The 19,191-nt window shown below is 38.5% G+C and overlaps 1 protein-coding gene across 3 annotated transcripts in view; it reads right to left on the bottom strand.

Annotated features, from left to right (window-relative positions):
• Positions 1-18,748, bottom strand: part of RFTN1 (raftlin, lipid raft linker 1) — a 2,439,049-nt gene extending 2,420,301 nt beyond the window's left edge. The window contains exon 1 of one of the 3 annotated variants that reach the window (XM_044066769.1): positions 18,167-18,748. The gene's annotated coding sequence lies outside the window, so the exon portion shown is untranslated. The other 2 variants (XM_044066767.1, XM_044066768.1) reach the window with 2 other exon arrangements.
• Between the last annotated feature and the right edge of the window lie 443 nt (positions 18,749-19,191).

Raw genomic sequence — 19,191 nt, 5'->3', positions numbered from 1 at the left:
TCAAACATCCACCCTACACAGAAAGGCTAAAGGCCCTGTCCCTCTACTCAGTCTCATACAGACTCATCAGAGGTGATCTCTGTCTGGAATAGAAAGCAATCTCAGACTCCACCTTAATGGGACTGATGCATATCTGCAAGTCAAGTTCCACTCAAGTAACCCGCACGCAAGACTTCTACCTGGTCTGTGATATCAATACGACTTGTTAGCGGGACAGAACAGATTTGTGTGACAGAGACTCCCCATTCTGTGGAATAGACTCCCTCTCCACATTAAGCAGAGTACCTCATTAACCCTTTTTAAGTGCAACCTGGATAACTGGATGGGGAACAGAAAATATACCCCTAGGATTCCACCTGTGTCCCTGCTGGACAGGGGCATCGGGTGCTGACTTGTCGGAACATGGGCTAAATTCTTGTCTAGGCTTGTAAGGGCCTCAGGACCAATAGCCTAGTAACTTCCTATGATCCTGTGATCCTATGACAGTTAATATGATTCACTGTTACTTGCCATGGATATTTGTAAAAATACATTCTTAGCAATGAAGGTTTGACATACCCTTTCAATGTAGAGCACATGGTCTTGGAATATGTACTTTTTAAGACTGAAAATGAGGAAGTTCCTCACAGTGAGGTTCACTTGAGAGTTATGATTTAATCATACAGGTAGATTTTTTTTTAATTGAAAATTTTGCTAAGGGTCTGTCCAACAGAACAGACTTTCTGATGGTCCTGTGCCCTTCTAAACCTCTTAGAATCCACACCCGTGCCTTTTACATGACTTAGAAATTGGAAATAGAGAAGAACCATTGTTTTAGGGCTAGATATATGTAGTCCACAGTAGTCCTTCCACAGTAATCTGGCTTCACTTCTGTCAAAGTTGCTCAGTGTTGTGCTGGAGTTAAAGTATCAATTGACAGGGATCCTCTCTGTCTCTAAGTGATGCCCACAGAGTGACTACACTTCATTTTAGGTCAACTGGTAGAGTCTATACTCCAGAGGCACTATAAAAGCTGCTATACATAATTGTAAGGTCTGTCAACAGCAAACCAGGTATTTTATTTATTTGTTTGTTTACTGGCATTTGTTTACTGGGAAAGTCTTACTGAGCAATGCCTTTTTTTTCCAAGCAACAATTCTATTTTAGACATCCATGACATTGGTTACATAATTTACAAAACGTTTCCATTAAAAATAAATGTTATATGGATTGTATAGGAATTTTTTTTCAAATGTAGGGAGGTATACGCAGTATATTACCATCAGTATGCATAGATTCTCAGGTTTTGCAGAAGAATAATTGTTGCTATAAAAATGTATTCAAGATCTAGGACATAGGAAGAATAGATAAAGGAGTTAGAGAAGCCCAAAGAAAGGAAGGAGGGGAGAAGGCATAAGGAAGATAAGGGAGATGGAAATGACAGAGGAGAGTATAGTTGTGATAATAGTACATTAAGTTTTGTGCAACAGAGTATTATGGCACACATTCACATAGCTATATTAGTACCAGTTTAACCAGGGTGGTGCAGGTGCAAAGCTACTTATCTATCAGGTGTTTCAAGCTAATGCAGAAAACAGACCTTGCTCTCAAAATAGAGGCAAAGTTTGATAAGCCTGATGGAAACTGATCCCACGCAGAGTGGCAACAGTTTCTCCTGGTGTCTAAACCATGCAGAGCCATACCTCTCAAGTGTACCTCATTACGAGGAACATACCTCATTTGGGGTCTTAAAAAGTTCATGTTCCTCAATGTTCCACATGGAAAGAGTCTGTCACGCATTCAATTTTGGGAATATTTTTAACTGATACCCAAGGTAAATAGAAGTGAATCATATTAATTAATTAAAAGATATTTTTTTCCAAACAAAACCAGTGTAGTTTTGCATATTTTAAACATCTTATGAGCTTCCTAGTTGAAGTTGTTAGTAAACCGTTAGTACATGTTCCACATTTTGCCCATTTGTTCCACATTATGAGAGGTAATGTTCCTCATTTTGGAGATGGGATGTTGACAGCTCTGTGCAGAGGCACATATGGGGCAAGACTGTAGGAAGGAAGAAGCTATGTATTTTAAGTCCTTCCTTGAAGTGGTACTGGTTAATAGTTGGGATACCAATTCTTTTGAGTATGTTACCAGGGCATGCACAAACTACAGGTTCCTCATCATTACCAACAACAGAGTAGTATGAGGGCATTCCTACAGGAGTTCACCGAACTCCGTGTCAGAGCAGTATTGTTTCAACCAGGTGGATTAATTCTGACTGATTTCAGCATTTTGATCAAAAATGTGTTGGGGCTCTAATAAATTTTTACAATTATGCAAGGATTCTGGTTTGTTGAGAATACTTATCACAACTGCCCATTGTAAATGTCATTCTCTATACCTCTGACAGTGCAGCTAGGTGTGGTGAATTCTGGCTTGCTAATGCAGGTGGTCGCCTGGTCAAACCACTACCAGTCCACTACATCCTGGGGTTCTTCACTGTTAGTCACTCTAGCTTGAGCTAATTAAATGCATGAATAAGTTCAAAGGTTCATAGGCACTTACCAAGCTATCAGTCTGTGAGGATCTTAAGACGCCTAGCCTTACATTCCCATGGTAGTTTTTAGCTCTTAAAATTTTCATATGAATAACCCAGAGATGGGCCAGACGAGGATATGTTAAGACATCTGCAAAAAATTGTCAAGTAGTTATAGGTCTCTGGTACATAGTCAGATCCCTACTGGGTTTAATGCAGATGATCCAGAACCGAGCCTGTAACAATGTTATCACCTACGCTATGGGCCATGTTATCACCTACGCTATGGACCAGTGTATCCCACACCATATCAGTCCTTCCCCATTTAAGGACACAAGCCCTGACACAATCATGATCTCCACACCCTTACAAAAGGGGGACAAAGAGCGGAATACTGCTGAAAAATATCTTACCATCTTATGGGCAAACTTACACTAAGTAAATATTATCTTTTTATACTGTAAAAAGATTGCAGAGTCCAGCTTATCTGATCAACCAGGAAGCTTTTCTGTTTTTAACTGTGAGGCAGAATTTATATATAAGAATAAAGAGATGAGGTGTGAAACTTTCAATGAACACATATTGGGACAAATGATATTGTAGAATGGATGTCTCCTGAGTGGCACTGCTATGAGTCTCACCAGGTATAAACCTTCCCACCATGGTAACAAGTAACATTTTCCACTTCAAAGAAACAAAACCATCACATGATCTAACTCAACATATGACCTGCCTCCCCAACATTCCAAAATAACATATGTTGACTGTTACTTCACAACAAGAAAAGCTGTCATATACTTAAATAAGATGAACACTAATAAAAACAAAAACAGTATTATGTTCTTTGCAGGGAGCAAAACTCCTCCATATTTCACTCATCGTGGTGGGTCTGCATCCGCAAACATCCTGCTACTTATATACACTACCTCCAAGGTTGTACAACCACAGAAATCAAGAATAATCAGTAGTATATAAAACTGATTGCTCCCCTTTTGCTGTAGGGAGCTTTTCTCCCCAGGTATCCACTGAAAATGGGCATTTCAGTTCACAAACGGACCTTCCTAGTATCAAAAGCAAATAAATAAATATAGCTCTATGACAATTCTGCAAATGTTTAAAATGAGTCCCCTCTGATCTGAAGCTTAATAAATGATACCCAACCCCGATAAATATATGTTGATTAACTGGGTCTCAATGAAATGGGTCCCAAAGAAATGAGGTGATTCCATTTCAGTATATCAGCTGCCTTTAGGTCAAGAGTCTAATTTTATGTACCTCATTCAGAATGTGGAATATAGCATGGTTGTTCTTCCTTGCCTGGATATCTAGAGTTAATCATTTTCTAGATTATTAGATCTTCTGTTAAGAATTTCTAGCTTCAATGAAGGTGAAATCACTCCTTAAAATATAACATATGGACACTTTCAGACTGGAAAACTTTCAAATGAGTTCAAACCTTTATTCTGTAAGCAAAACTCCCAGGAAGACTATTAGTGCTATCTGAAACCTTTTTCAATAACTTGTGATCTTGTGGATCCTTGTTAGCCAAGATTTAGGATTTTTCACAACAAAGAGACAGCCTTCATTTGTTTTTTTACTGACCGCTTTGTGGCAAGGAATCAATGATGTTATTGAATGCTGGTCATTTTAATCTCTCAGCTGTATCTAACATCATTGATCATGTAATCCTGCTGGTACACCTATGTTCGTATCTGTTTTTTCTTTAATAGTTATCAATCAGTTTACGTCTTAACTCTCAGGACACACATGGGGAGGCTGGTACATTAAATTCTCCTTCTAACTACCCCTTTCAGTGCAGAGTTATAGAGAGTTCACTCTTGTAGCCATAATGTATACTTCCATTGAGAGAATTTATTAAAGAGATAACAATCCTAAAGAGATGATACCCAGTTATACCTCATCTCAGACAAGAACAGAAAAATATCAAGATACTTTAAGGTATGGTGGATGCCATCCTGTCTTGCCTGTGAGATAACCAGTCCAGGCGTAGTCCTGTCAAGATGGGAGAAGTGATAATACATTTGACTTTTAGGGCCTCCAGAGTTCTACTGCATTCCATTACAATTCATTATTGGGAAAATGTTATCCTTTTTTATAGGAATGCCCATAATGATCATGTGACATTAAAGGATAAGGTGTCAGCTGAAGTTAAATCATATTGTTGTCATTTTAATGAGCATTGCCAGGATTCATCAGTTACTGCAGGGATTAAGGCCCTGAGATGTTAATGAGCTGCTTTCTGTAGTTCAGGCTGCAGGGTTTGATTCTTCCATATCCTTTTGCCTATTGTTCCACTCTGAGCAAGTCACTTAACAAGACAGTGTTCCTTGGTCGCCATTAAATGGGACACCTGTGGCCAGTGGACTTACTTGGTTAATAAATGAATTAAAAAATACCATACAGGGCCTCACTAAAGTGGTCATGTACTGAACTTGCTCCAACTAGGTTATAACAATGCATAATACCTGGACTGTCTGCCTTCAGATGGTGCAACTCTGTACAGTTAGTCTGTTGATGACTGTTTCCTATTATAACTATATTACACATGTGCTGCAGCACCTGCACTTACAACTTGTGGCATATAGCAATAACACATAAGGTTTTGGTACTGGCATACACTGTTCTAATGAAGTTCAATGACTCAATGAAATAATTTCCAAACTCAGGGCCTATACAGGCTATTTAAAAGTTATTTTTTGTCCAAGAAGCATGAAAATTATCTTTAAACCATAGATCAAAGTGTCTGGAATATCGACAGATCATTACTGCATTTGATAAATTTAGGCAATGAGCTCCATAGCTTACCAGCTCTATAGTGAAGAGTCCTTATGTTTTACAAAATAGTTTTGTTCCTAGTTTAAGAGTTATGGCCCAAACAAAAATACCAAACATAGCAGTCAAGATACAGTCACTTAAACATTTGTAAACCAGAATTAAATCCAGGTACCTGACTTGTAAATGCTTTGTGTACAAGCTCAAGTTTTTTGAACTGCAAAATTCCCAAGATGCAAAAGGTACCACCATATTCTACAACTGGACACATTCTAGCTGACTATAGCTTAACTATAACACGTCTGTCTCTCGTAGAGAGACTACACAGAATATTTTTGATAACACTATGCCACTTCCTAACATTATTGATGTGTATATCAAATGTCAGGGAAGAATTCGCTGTAATGCCCAATTCCTTAAACTGTTAGATGAAGAGCAAAGTTATCTAAAGCATAAGAAGAATAATGGTTACTGGCCCCAAAGTGCAGAGCAGTACATTTATAACTAAAGCGAATCCCCTTCAACTGCATCCACTCAGTTAATCAAGATATTTTTCAAGATGACAGTGATCTACTGAGTTAATAACAATACTGCCAACTTTTAAATCATCAGCAAATTTACTTAGCTATAATAAATCTGAAGTTAGACAATCACATATTAATTGATCAAATAATAAGGATCCCAGTACTGAGCCCTGTGGTATACCCCTCCAAACAGTCATACATCTAAAGCATTTATTCCTAATGAAAACAATTTATTAACTATCTTAATACACAAACATTCATATTTGACTTTTTCCAAATATCAGTAAAAACTGCATGGAGAACTGAATCAAAGGCTTTGTCAAGACCTAAATATGACAGATCTACAGCCAATGAATTCCAATGAATTCATTACACAGTCATAAAAGTGAACCCAATTAGAGAAACTTGATCTTCCAGTGATAAAACTTCTGGAAAAATATCATCACTAAATCTGAACATATGTTTGAATAATAAATTCATTGCTCGCTCAAAGCACTTCCCCCCCAAATCTAGGTGAGGTTAATAGGCCTATTATTATTACTAGTGTAGCTTGAATTACTTTTTCAAATTGGAATAAAAATTGTCTCCTTCCATATGTCTAGCACAAAGCTATCAGTAAGAGTGTTTCTGGAACAGGTGTACTAAACAGGGATACAAGTTCTTAGGTATTCCTCATGAGAAATTTCCATTCAGACCATCAGGTCCAGCTGATAAGTTCATTTTAATATTTGCCAAAGATGACATTATGTGGTCATCCTGCAAAAGAGGACAGTTCCCAGTTACCACTGGGAAATTAAAAATTATTGAACTGCTAACCAATAGACTATTAAAGAAGTCTTCAGCAAACAGGTTTATCAAATATTCAGGTTCTGTAATGTAATTAGGGACACTTTTTAGTTTTATAGGTTCATAGGTAAGTACTAGATCAACTGGGGATTCAGTTAGGACCAACTGTTAGTGTTATAGGTTCACTGATAAGTACAAGACTGGCTGCCCTTGTGGAATATTTTAAGTCTAGCTAATTTCCATTTTTGTCCTCGAATTAACCTATCCCATTTAGTTACATATTGGCCTTAACCTTCCCAAGAGTGGAAATTATAAATTAACTGGATCATACCAGAGATAATTTGAGAGGACTCGTGCATGGAGTAAAACACTTAGGAGCTGTCTCTGATAATCAGTAGTACAGGTGACAGCCCTGGGGGTAAATTTTCTGTTTTCAAACATAGATCCGAGTTGTGCTTGAATATGGACACAGATGAACTTTGCTTTATGTGGATGAGGAGTCTGTTCCTGAGCAGTGGTATACTCTGCGAAATATACCTGTCCCCCCAAACCATTCTGTTGATACTGCAGAAGAAGTTTAGAGCCCTAGACTGAGTATTTCTGTTGCCATTTGACTTGATGATGTGCAGTAAATTCATCGGTACTGGGTCAGAGGATGACCTGTATGCTAGACACAGGTCAACTCTTGGCAGTGTGCACAATACTGAGTACAGTTAAAGGGATTTGATTTAGTCCGTGTAGGACATGTTGTTTAGGCATTTTATCCTTTTTATCCTTTTAGTAAGGTAACTCTGTGGCTGTTCCAGTTGTTTCATGTGTCTGGACAGATACTCAATGATTAGTCTAATGACAGCTAAGTAAAAGGGTACAATGACATCCCTAGATCTAGACACAATCCCTTTGTTTATAAGCTGTGCAATACAGAAAGACTCTCTTGCAACAATGGCACATGTTAGTCAAATATTAGGTCACTGTCCACATGATTTCCCAAATCCTGAACAGCTGGCTCAACTCTTAGGGGAGTATTATTAATGTGGTAGTTCTCTGGGATAGATAACTTCTCAAAGGATACAATAATGCATGTTTTGACATTTAGTTTCAGTCCATGATTTTGGCATCAGTTATTTATTTGGGACAACCCTTCCTGTAGGACGGCTAAGTCAATTGGGGATTCAATGACTGTTCCTAGCTTGCAGTCATCTGTAAATGTAATCAGTCAGTGCCCTTTGATATTGGCTTTTACTTTAGAAAAGTGGATGCCAAGCAGGACAGGTCCCAGCACAGAACCCTGGGGGACTCCACTGGTGACTGGTCTCTTTGTGGAGATACTTCCCATATTTTGAATACCTGCATCCTATCTGTGAGCAAGTTGGCAATCCAGCAGGTGACATGGGGGGGGGGGGAGCTGATTCCCAGTTTATTTAGCTTTTGTAGTATGCCTAAGTTGGGAATTGTGTCAAAAGCTTTGTTCAGGTACAGGTATGCAATATGTACCATTCTGCCTTCATTCATTGCTTTGGTGTCCGTTTCAGAAAAATCCACCAGACTGAATTAGCATGACCTACCCTTGATGAATTAAGACTGAGATGGGTTTAGTGTATGGAGGTTCCATGTCCTGATTGATTACGTCCATGATAAGTCTTTCCATGGCTTTGAATATGAGGCTGGTCAGACTGAAGGGTCTGTAACTGCCTGGGTCTGTGGAAGGTCTTCCTTTATGCAGGAGAATGACTACAGCTGTTCTCCATTTGCTTGGTACAAAATCTTTAAGGAAGCTGAGACTGAACAGTGTTGTTAGGGGTGTGGCTAAATCATGCATCATGCTATTAAAGATCCACTCAGGGATATTTTCAGGTCCGATCAATGCAGTATTTCTAGCTCTTGATAGTACATTTAGGACTTTGCATTGAATAATAGCTGGAGGTGAGCCAGTTTGGAGAGAGCAGTGCAAAGTTACAGCTAAATTTACCAGCAGGTTCACTATGTCTTCAGGTTCCTTACTGAGATGTTGGCACTCAAAATACCAAGCTCCAACAAGCTGAAAAAAAAGACAGAAAATACAGGAGAAGAACAAATCTCAAAAATTGCTTTTCTCCCTTAAACTTCTTTTTTCAGGGGGAAGTCTCCTTGCAACCCTTCACGTGGGGGCAAGCCATCCATACACCTTAAACTGATATATACCAACTCCGAGATCACTATACCTCACAGAAAATAGAATATTCTACAAAACAGCATCTTGGAGTTAGTATATCCAAGTCTGTACTTTGGGCCATTCCATCTCTGTATTTTGGGACTTGCTCTAACAGGTCCTGACATTTCAAATGGTTACCATATCTTCAGCCTCAGTGTAAGAAACATTGTTCATAATCAGCTCAGTGCAATGCTGCATTGTGCTTTTGAGAGTATAAACATAATTAAAAAATGTCTTGTGATTGTCTTAGACCTGAGTATCTATTTTAGCTAAATTTAAAACACTATGCCAACTCCACAAAAGAAAAATAAACACAATTTCTCCATGAAAAAAAAAGTTTCAGTTATTCACTGCTTTTAAACTGACAAGAAAAAAAAGAGTGGTCCATTTAAAAGTATGACACAGTCTCAAGACAGTCTGTTAAAACAAAATACTCCTAACTTTAAAGTAAGGTTCCCAACGGGAAAAGTAATAAAACATCAACAAAAGTAAGAAAATGGAAATTTCTTTTTCCCACAAAGGGAACTTCTCTGCCCAGCAAAGGAATGCACAAGCCAAACATCAATCACTGAAAGCCTCAAAGGAGCGTACTCTTCAGTGACAGCAAAGTTCTTAAGGGCTTTGCAGCCAAACTCGTCTTTTAGTCAGCTCATCTCAAGCTGCTTGACAATTTGGGTATGTGGAAGGTGCCATGAAGCTATGGAAGCTGACCAAATGTTATATCCTTGGCAGAATATAACCCATATTGCTAAGGCTATTGCAGTATTGATCAATATGATGAACATCTTTAGTTTCAATTTTATTTTAAAGGAGACTGCTTTATAGTCAAACCTAGAAAGTGATGAAGAAGATATGCAAGTTACAGTGCAAGATGCTTCACTAGGTGCAAGATCCAAGATGTTATTCCCTCTAGTGGGTACTCTGATTGACTGTTCCAGGACATTTGTATTGACAAAGTTCAGGGTCCTCTGTACTTGTGCAGTAGTGGTGGAGCAAATTTCCCAGTCTATAGGTGAATAGGTTTTCATGATATAGCATCAAGACCATAGCTACACTGATGTTTAAAAAGACCCTTACTATTGTCTTTTAAATTAGTAGCCAAGTTTATTTCACCACTGGATCTTAATTTATTGTTTATTTATAAATTTGTTGTAAATTTCTTATTAGCCACCAATGGATGGGCCCAATAATACCTCCACAATATGACTCCTGCTTATCTGAAAGGGCTTCCATCAGCCACTTCATTTTAGTTGTTTTTATTTGCTAACCACGTAAGCCAAATGACTACAAGTAACTTTTTCCAGACAACTCAACGGCACTGTCTGATTAAGAAACTTGCTCAGACTCGCACAGATTTCAAGTGGCAGCTGATGGAATCCTACACAGCAGTACAGGATGAAGCTCATTAACAGCTTATAATCTTAACTCTCTGAGATAAACTACCTTACACTTCATCTTCTTCTATTGGCTCTCAAGGTGTCATCCATAATTTTGCAGGATGCTATTTAAGACAACTGGGCTGTCTTTTTCACATCAGGCTCTTCTCCTGAGGAACTCATTAGTTTGGCATCCTTTCTTTTGATAAGTGCCATAATGTCTCCCTCAGGAGATCCATGAAAACATGTTTTTAATTTTAGAAGGGCTATCTAGATTTTAATAAAAATATTAAAGCATTGTTGATTTCATACCATTTTGAGTATTCAATTCTTTCCCGTTCGTTTTCTGCTTTTTGTGTTGCGCTTAGTAATAAATGGCATCCCTATTAGTGGTCAATGGCCACTTAATCAAGTTGTAAATTCCCAGTCATACTTGTTTAAATTCAAACTAGCTCAAAAGTCATCTCATTATACTGTAGCCACACTGTGGGTTAGGGTTCACCCCCCCCCACACGTTCTGTCTTACTAATACCAGCTAATACTAACCTTGCCTCTAACCTCAACCCCACCCCTACACCTGACATTAAAAAAACCCTTCCTGTAAAACTACCACTATTCCAATGAAGTATGGCTAGAGTTAGTGGTAGGGTTAACAATTCAGAAGAGCTCAATTTGTGCCTCTTTCAATCTGTTAGGTTTCGATGTTTTATGTGTGTTGATATACATGATCAGTGTTTTGCAATACGATTTTCAGTTCTTCAACAATTTAAATGTACTACAAACCCGACTATCACATAACCAAAATTACAAAACATCGACCGACCTCAACTACAAAACAATACAGAAACCAGTAACACATTTCCAACATATATTACCCGACAATGTTAAATCCTCCCACTACAAACAAAAAAAAGATTTTAAATATAGAGTATGACTTACAGAAAACACTACACTCATCTTCAACACTATAGCAATGGTAAACTACCCTTATTAAATCCAACCAACGTACCTAACCACAACCAGACCCTGCCCAACAACCAATAACAGCAAATCTAAAACATCCGAATATTCATGACAGTAGCTATAGCACCAACATGAATATTCATTACAAAACAGAAACTTAAAAAAATAAATAAATAAAATAAATTAATAACTTTATGTTTTGGCAGCCCCCCCCCCCCGACTTCCCAAACCCCCTGCAACTAACATATACCTACTCTGAGATCGCAATACAGAGCAGAAATGAGCAGATTTCCTGTTCCGTTCAGCTCAGAGTATCGTCTTTTTACATGTTCAGACATATGAACATCGGTAAAGTAAAGTTTCAGTTAAATGACACTTTGACTTTTTTGTCTCCGTAATGTGAAAGGCGGTCTACTGACATTTCGGTAATGTCAAGTAGACCCATGTATGTATTTGTGTACACACACACACACACACACACACACACACACACACGTATATGTTTGTGTGTGTTTACACATATAAACACACAAAAATATGCCTTCACTAGAGTACAACACTTAACCCCATTGCACTTCACAGGACCGAGGGTTTTAAAAGTGGAATTTTTTACTCTTGTGATTGTAGCTCAGTAACTGATCCAGCAATTAAGATACACATGTGCAAGTTAAATAAATGGAAGAGAATTTTATTGTGTTAACAGTGAAAATGCATAACACCTCGACTGTAATTGTGTTCACATTCTTCAAAACTGTTAAACATGTAAAAAGACTGCAAATGATATAAGAAAGAACCAGTTACATAAAATGATTACAAAGGTGAACTGCTCAATTTCATACTACACATGTGAAATATTTGAGAATCAAAGACACATACACAGAATACAACCCAGAAATAGATCACTGCCTTAAAGCACAACTATCCTGCTTCTCCGTTTCATTTGTACAATATTACTCATATACCTTAAATCTTATGTAACTTGATAAACAACCCATGCTTCAATTACTTTCTTATGCTGTCAGTTCTTTTCAGGGCTGCAATGACTGGTTTGACAGTTTCAAAAGCAATGAGACTGACTGTATAAGTTCATTCATGTTTACATCCACTTGAAATCTTGTGCCTTTCAATGCATACTAATTTCTGCATCAGCTTCATGTGTGCAGCAGTGCCAGAGTCAAGCACAGAAAACTCAACATTGCTTTATTCAATGTGTCTGGATGGGGGGGTTATGAAAGCAGGGGGCTGACTAGCTGCAGAAAACAGATCCACATAAAAGCCTGTCAGCCACTGAGTTGTGGCACCACAGGAGGTGAGGATGGTGGGATGTTATCCCTGTGATGTGGCACACTAGAACAACATGTAGAAATATCAGCCAGTGGCAAAAGAAACATCAGCATATACGCTAAAAGAATAAAATCAACAGACTGGAAAGTGACTCTGTGGATTTAAGCTGTTTAGCTACAAAATGTCAGAAAAGAAATCGACTGTAGGAGCAGTATCACCGATGCCTGGGACTGTGTTTATGTGCATGTCTGCATGTGTGTGGACACAGAAGTATGTTAGCATGTTCTGTGTGCGTTAAGTACATGTAAATATTTGTGCTTATGTGTGTCTCCATTCAGGTCTAAGGACAACACGTTATCAGTACTGCATGATACTGCAAGACACTAAGGGAGGAACTATGTATAAAAAGTGTTTTTTTTTTGTTTGTTTGTTTTTGTTTTGTTTCTTTACTGAAATAACTACAGAAAAAAAGCTAATGCACCTAGTGATGCTCTTGGTCAGATCCTTTTCACAGGTTTGGCAACAGAACTAGGTTTGTGTGCTTTTCAAACTTTTGAAAGGTTAAATTTCTGAAGCTCCCAGGATATGAACCATAAATAAAAAGTGCAATATTTGGATATTGCTTGTAAGATTCACAGCTGTATCACAAGAATACTACAAAATCCGAATGCTACCCATTCATTCTACTACTGCAGTCATTTTAAAACTTTAGTGGTATCTATGCCAAATAAAGCATTACAGCTTAAAAAATAAATAAAAATGTATGTTTATTGTACTTTATCTGGTACGAATGAAGCAGGCAATGGCCTAAGTCAGAGTTGTCCAGCTCCTCCCTCTAAGACAATTTTTCACATGCAAACACACACACGCAAACACACACGCACACACACACACACACACACACACACACACACACACACACACACACACACACACACCTACTGAAAGGTATGTGACAAACTATAATTCAAGACACCGCATCCCCTCAATTCATAGACTAGTGGCCATCTAAGTGCACAACTACATTGACTGTACAATATTTTAAATCAAAATTGATTATCAAAAGACATAATTTAGAGATATAATATTAGTGTTTCTTGCACAACATAATGCATGACCAGATGTGATGGATTTATTCCTTGCATGCTTTGTATGGTCAGAGGGGCAAAAGCCTGAGTGCCTAAATATAGGCCAGCCTTGCCTTAATCCAGTATTATGCAAGGAATGAAGTACTACAATGTCATAAAAAACAGATTCACAAAGAAAAAGATTGATACTTTAATTAATGATGAGTTTTTTTTTTGTAGGAACCACTCTCCTGTCGTGCATTAGTGTTGTGGTTAATCAATGAAGCTGCTCAGTTGTACAGATGACTGTACTTAAACAGCATTTTTAAACCACATTTAAGCAAATTAGCTACATACACCCAATAACATGTACTCCAAACCTTGTTATTCAGCATTTTGGCAAACACATAGACAACTTATTCTGTACTGTAACCAGAAGTTGCAGGTTTTCAAAATCTTCTCTGAAACAGCCTTGTACATGCAATAACAGCCTTGGAGTACTATATTCACTAACACTATTGCTTCTTCTCTGCCTTTTGGCTAAAATCAAGTATAGTATCTGTAAAGCTACTAATGCCTGTTGAATAAGTGCAAGCAAAGCCAACTCTGTGAAAGGAATCGTATTAATGATGCCACGACTAGGAAATTTTGTTTTGTGTGGTGTACAACATTTTTATTTATTTATTTGTTTATTAATCAATTAATTTATTTTAATTTAGTAATTCATTTGGGTCTTGTTAAAAAATGAAACATGGCAGCTAATTTAAGTTCTGTTAAGAAGCTGCCATTAACAGTATCCTGACTGTAAAGCTTCTTACACTTCCTCTGTCAACCTGTTTTTATTTTCAGAGATAACATTAATTTATTTTCAGAAAGATGTTTCTAGCTTACCTATCAGACTTACAGACTTAAGTTTAATACTAAAATTCCTGGAGCTGTGTGATAAGCATCTGTCAATTTCATGTTTAAAATTTAACTACACAGTGTGGTCTCACTTCTGCACAAAGCCTTAAAAGGGATTTTTGAAGGGCACTTAATACCTCTCAACTGTCCAGATTTTTGCAGAATGTCCACATTTTTGCTACATATTTATGGTCTGGTCCTCATAAAATCTGTGGTTTTCTCACAAATCGGTTGGATTACCTGAGGATTAAAGTCAATGAAACACAAAAGCATATCATTATTTTAACTTCATATCCTTCAGAAATGCAACCGGGAAAAGCCAAAAGACATTTTGGTATTCTTCAGAAAATGCATACTAATACAAATCCCATTGATCCAGCAACTTTCCAAGTTTATAAGAACAATATTTAAAGTTGTCCCTAGGCCTTTGCCCCCCCCCCCCCATTATGTCATGCTTTCTCCAGATTTCTTGTGTTAAGAGTTGAGAGCTATGCTTAACTTGTATATCTAAAACAATATGCAGGAAGGAAAACTAGAAACATCACTATTCTGTAGGATTTCAAATACCTTTGTAAGACTCTGCACTTTCTGCTTCTACTTCTTGAACACAATGATTTGTTTCAGACTCCCTACCTCATTTAGGCAGAAATTACAACTGTGTCACAACATTCAAAACTGAGGTCTTCAAAGGCGCAGAAAGAGAAGCAAGAAATAAGTACAGTAAACGCTCAGTTAATCTGAACTCAAGCAACCAGAAAAAAAAAATCGAAGAACTACAGTGTAATTTTCATGTGTTACAATTTCTGTCCACCCCACCCCACAAAAACGTGTGTTTTTAGAGCTTTAGTGCTTTAACAAGGAAGACAGGAATAAATTCCCTCACTCCCCAACCTAAGAACAAGTCAAACCAAATAGTATCGGGTACAGTATTAGTCAGGCCTATTTTTAACACTAACTCTCAAGCAACCAGAAATTACAGTTATCCAGCATCTAACAATCCCCATGGGTGCAGTTTAACTGAGAGTTTACTTGTATTCTGATTAGTTCCATCAGTATTTTTTACTCACTATGCTGTGCAGTTTGGTCTGTAGGAAAGATATTTGGCATGCAACACACAAAAACTACCACCATCATAAAAAGGTGCAGATCTAAAATGAGAAGGTGAGAAGAAAGGTTTCCTTCTGAAAAAAAAAAACATAGTAGCAAAAGATATGACTTCTGAAATATTTCAGCATTTCAGTAATACTGCCTATTCAGAGCCTAATGACATTAGAGCACAAAACAGAATACAGACACACTGAATAACATTTGCCAAACCAAAGAAAACATTTTTCGTAATCAATCCACTTGAAGCTTCACTCTGAGGTTTATACAAACCACATTTTAAAAATCAGAATTTTACACAACACTTTTAAAAGCAGTATTGTGACTGTAACCTAGCAAGCTGTTGATAGTGACTTCATGCTATACTGCTCAACTTTTTTTGTTCAATTTGACTAGAAAATCAAGATCTGAATTCAAAAGTTATGCAAACTGATAACAGAAAAATCAATGCTGGTGTTTCCCATGCAGCTGGAACTCTTCACATTCGTGTTTTTTTGCACCCTTATGAAGCATATGCGATACAACTTACAGGTGCTACATAGAGCAATGATTACCTCTGGCAGTGAACTGGGACTGTGAAGCTACAGAAATAAACAGCACCACTCTGGAATTATAGCTAAACTCACTAAACTAGGTATAAATCCCTATGTCACAAGATGGGTTGCCAAGTGGCTTACTGATAGAACCCACACTGTGAAAGTAGTATACTCCAAATCCAACTTCAGACCAGTGACAAGTGGATTACCACAGGTTTCAGTCCTGGGTCCTCTCCTGTTTGGTATCTACTTTTCTGAAGTACAGGCTAACACAGAAGGTCTTTGGCTAACGAAGTTCGCAGATGACTGCAAACTAGGAGTCATAATCGAAATTCCTAACGATGTGGACATCCTACAAAAGGACCTCACTGAGACAGATGCCTGGTGTCAAAGCCATGGCCTCAAGCTCAATGCCAAAAAGTGCATTGTCATCCCCTTTGTTAAAAACTCTGTACCCATGAGCTACTACATAGGTGGTAGTCTAGTTAACACCGAAAGTGTGATATGAGACCTTGGGACACAGGTGGACAGTAGTCTCTCCTTTGATAATCACATCGCAACAGTAGTCAGGAAATCCTTCTACATGGCACACCTCATCACAAAAGGTTTCTCATCCAGGAAAAAAGAGGTCATTGTTCCCCTCTACTCTTTACTCATTAGACCCATTATAGAGTACAACACCCCTTTTGGTATGTACCTCACAAGCCATCTACAACAAATGGAAAGGCCGCAGAAATACCTCACAAAGAGGATTACCAGCCTCAAACAGATGCCCTATGCAGACTGTCTCAAAAAACTCCAGCTTTACTCTGTCGCATATCACCTACTCAGAGGCAATCTCTGCCTAACATACAAAGCTATGTCAAACCCAGAGCTGTTGGACATGCTCCACTTAAAGAAATCCCAGTCCCTCCCAGCTACACACTCTAGGGACCTAAACCTTGTCACCACAATAAACAGAACATGCTGGAGGGATAGATTCCTGTCCCAGAGACTTCCCATACTCTGGAACAAACTACCTATCTATATCAAACAAAGCTCCTCATTAGCACTCTTCAAAAAAAATCTTGATGATTGGATGGGAAATGGGAAATTCACCCTGCGGAATCACCTCTGTGGCTCCGCTCGACAGGGGCACAGGAAAATAATTTTCTTGGGTGGCGAAAGCCAGGGTACCTTTTTGGCCAATAGCCTAGTACCTATCTATGAACCTATGTGAACCTGGCTATGAATGGAGGTGAACTCTTCTGTTTTCCATGCGAGCCATTCTCACAAATATGAAACAGGAATTCATGCAGCACCCAACAAGCACACACACACACACACACACACACACACACACACACACACACATTCGCCACAGACGAGCAACAAGGTGGTGGTGGTTGGTGGTCAGTATTCTTTAGAAGCCAAATAATACAATATGAATGCAGCAAGCTGCTGAAAACTCAACGGAAAATAAACTCCAAATAATAACGGCAATCATTTTTACAGTGAGAAGTGTACCACATGCTTTACCTTAAACTCAAAACCTTGTCAATTATTCATTCACTGCTACGCTATCTGAGCTGATAACTTTCTGATAAAACTTTTTTAAGTGGGGGTTAGCGGCTCGCCCCCTAACGCACAATAACAACAACACTTTCTGGTTACAGTAAGCAAGGAAGTTAGGATAGTAAGGGAAGTAAAACTAATACAGAAAATAGCGTTTGTACGCACTAGCATACCGTGAAGTACGGTCTGTATCTGGTAAAATAGTTTTAATAAGCATATTGACACAATTCAGTTACACAAGTGTGATAAACTACAGTTGCGCCACAAACCTTATACCATGACTCCGGACAAACAAGAAGACCGTTTTATGATGTTCCACCACCGTTACCTTTGAAAACCGTTTCCTGTGACTCGTGCTGCACAAGAGACCGCTTCCTCACAGTAGAGTCACTGCACAATACTCAGTAACATCTGTCTGTCATTTAAGTTATTTATATCAACTCCAAATCAGTGTGAACAAATTCAGAAAGTTGTTTGCTGCCAACCGGACACTTAAAATGCTGATTTGCAAGCACTGCTTTACCCGAGAAAAGGGAACTTGACACTCGTCAAGCTATGCTTGCTTACCTGTTCCCTTTGATGTGTTATGCCGTAGTCTCACTTTCCAGAAAATAAGTAAATTTAACGGTAGTGCTCCCCACACTTTCACATCAAAATTAGGAGTTTCTTATGCTGGTAAAAACACGTTTGAATACCGCTATCTGTGTAAGGACAGCACGAACGTCCCACGAAAGTTAACGTTTTATAACAGAGGATATGTCATGCAAATATTTGATTTTAAGTCCACATAGATCACGCAGGGCTGTCTGCAGAATGATCACTTTTACATCTGCTGCTGTTATGCGTCCTAAGCTGCTGAATTGCCAAACCACATCCTGTTACAAGCACAGCGTACTTGTACCAATTGGTTCTACTGCTTGCAAACAATGCTACGAACTATATACAGCTTTTGGGGTGGGCTAGCATGACAACGGCGAGTGAGGCGCGGTTGTTGGAGTAGTGGGCACAACTGCTGTACGATGCAGGGGGAACTAGAGGAAATGTGGGACAGCAAGATGTAGTACAGTCACCTTCCGAGGAGCAGCAGCAGCGCCACCCGCCTGCCAGCCACTACTGAAGGACTGGCAATAATTTGCACTTCTGTGTTTGCAGCGAGCTAAATACAGTTTATTTCGTAAATGTCAAGGTCTTCTCGGCTGACCCCCCCCCCCCCCCAACACACACACGATCTAGCGTAAAGTGTGCTTATAATTCAGCATGTCATCAGAAGCTAATTGGTTTCCAGTAAAGAAAATAGACCCATGCTGCATAAAAGACTCCCGCTACCACAACCACCATCATCATCACAGTGTGGCACTATGGCACAAGGCTCTAACTAGATAATTATTGTGGTGGGGGCCTGGGCTGAGAATGACACACTTCTTCTACCTGCATGCTGTTTAAACTTTGAATGCTGGGTTTTTCTGCATTTATATTTAATTGCAGTGCTGAAAAATGTTACATATAATTATTATCTCCATCATACATGCTAGGCTTTTTTAGATTTTGATAGACTAAGTACCCAAATGTAGAGTCCACCTACATATTGCCAG

The sequence above is a fragment of the Protopterus annectens genome, chromosome 3.part1, assembly GCF_019279795.1.
Source record: "Protopterus annectens isolate FY-2018-M chromosome 3.part1, PAN1.0, whole genome shotgun sequence".
Classification (NCBI taxonomy): domain Eukaryota; kingdom Metazoa; phylum Chordata; order Ceratodontiformes; family Protopteridae; genus Protopterus; species Protopterus annectens.
Note: the sequence above shows the minus strand (reverse complement) of the source record. Positions and strands in the feature narration are given on the sequence as shown.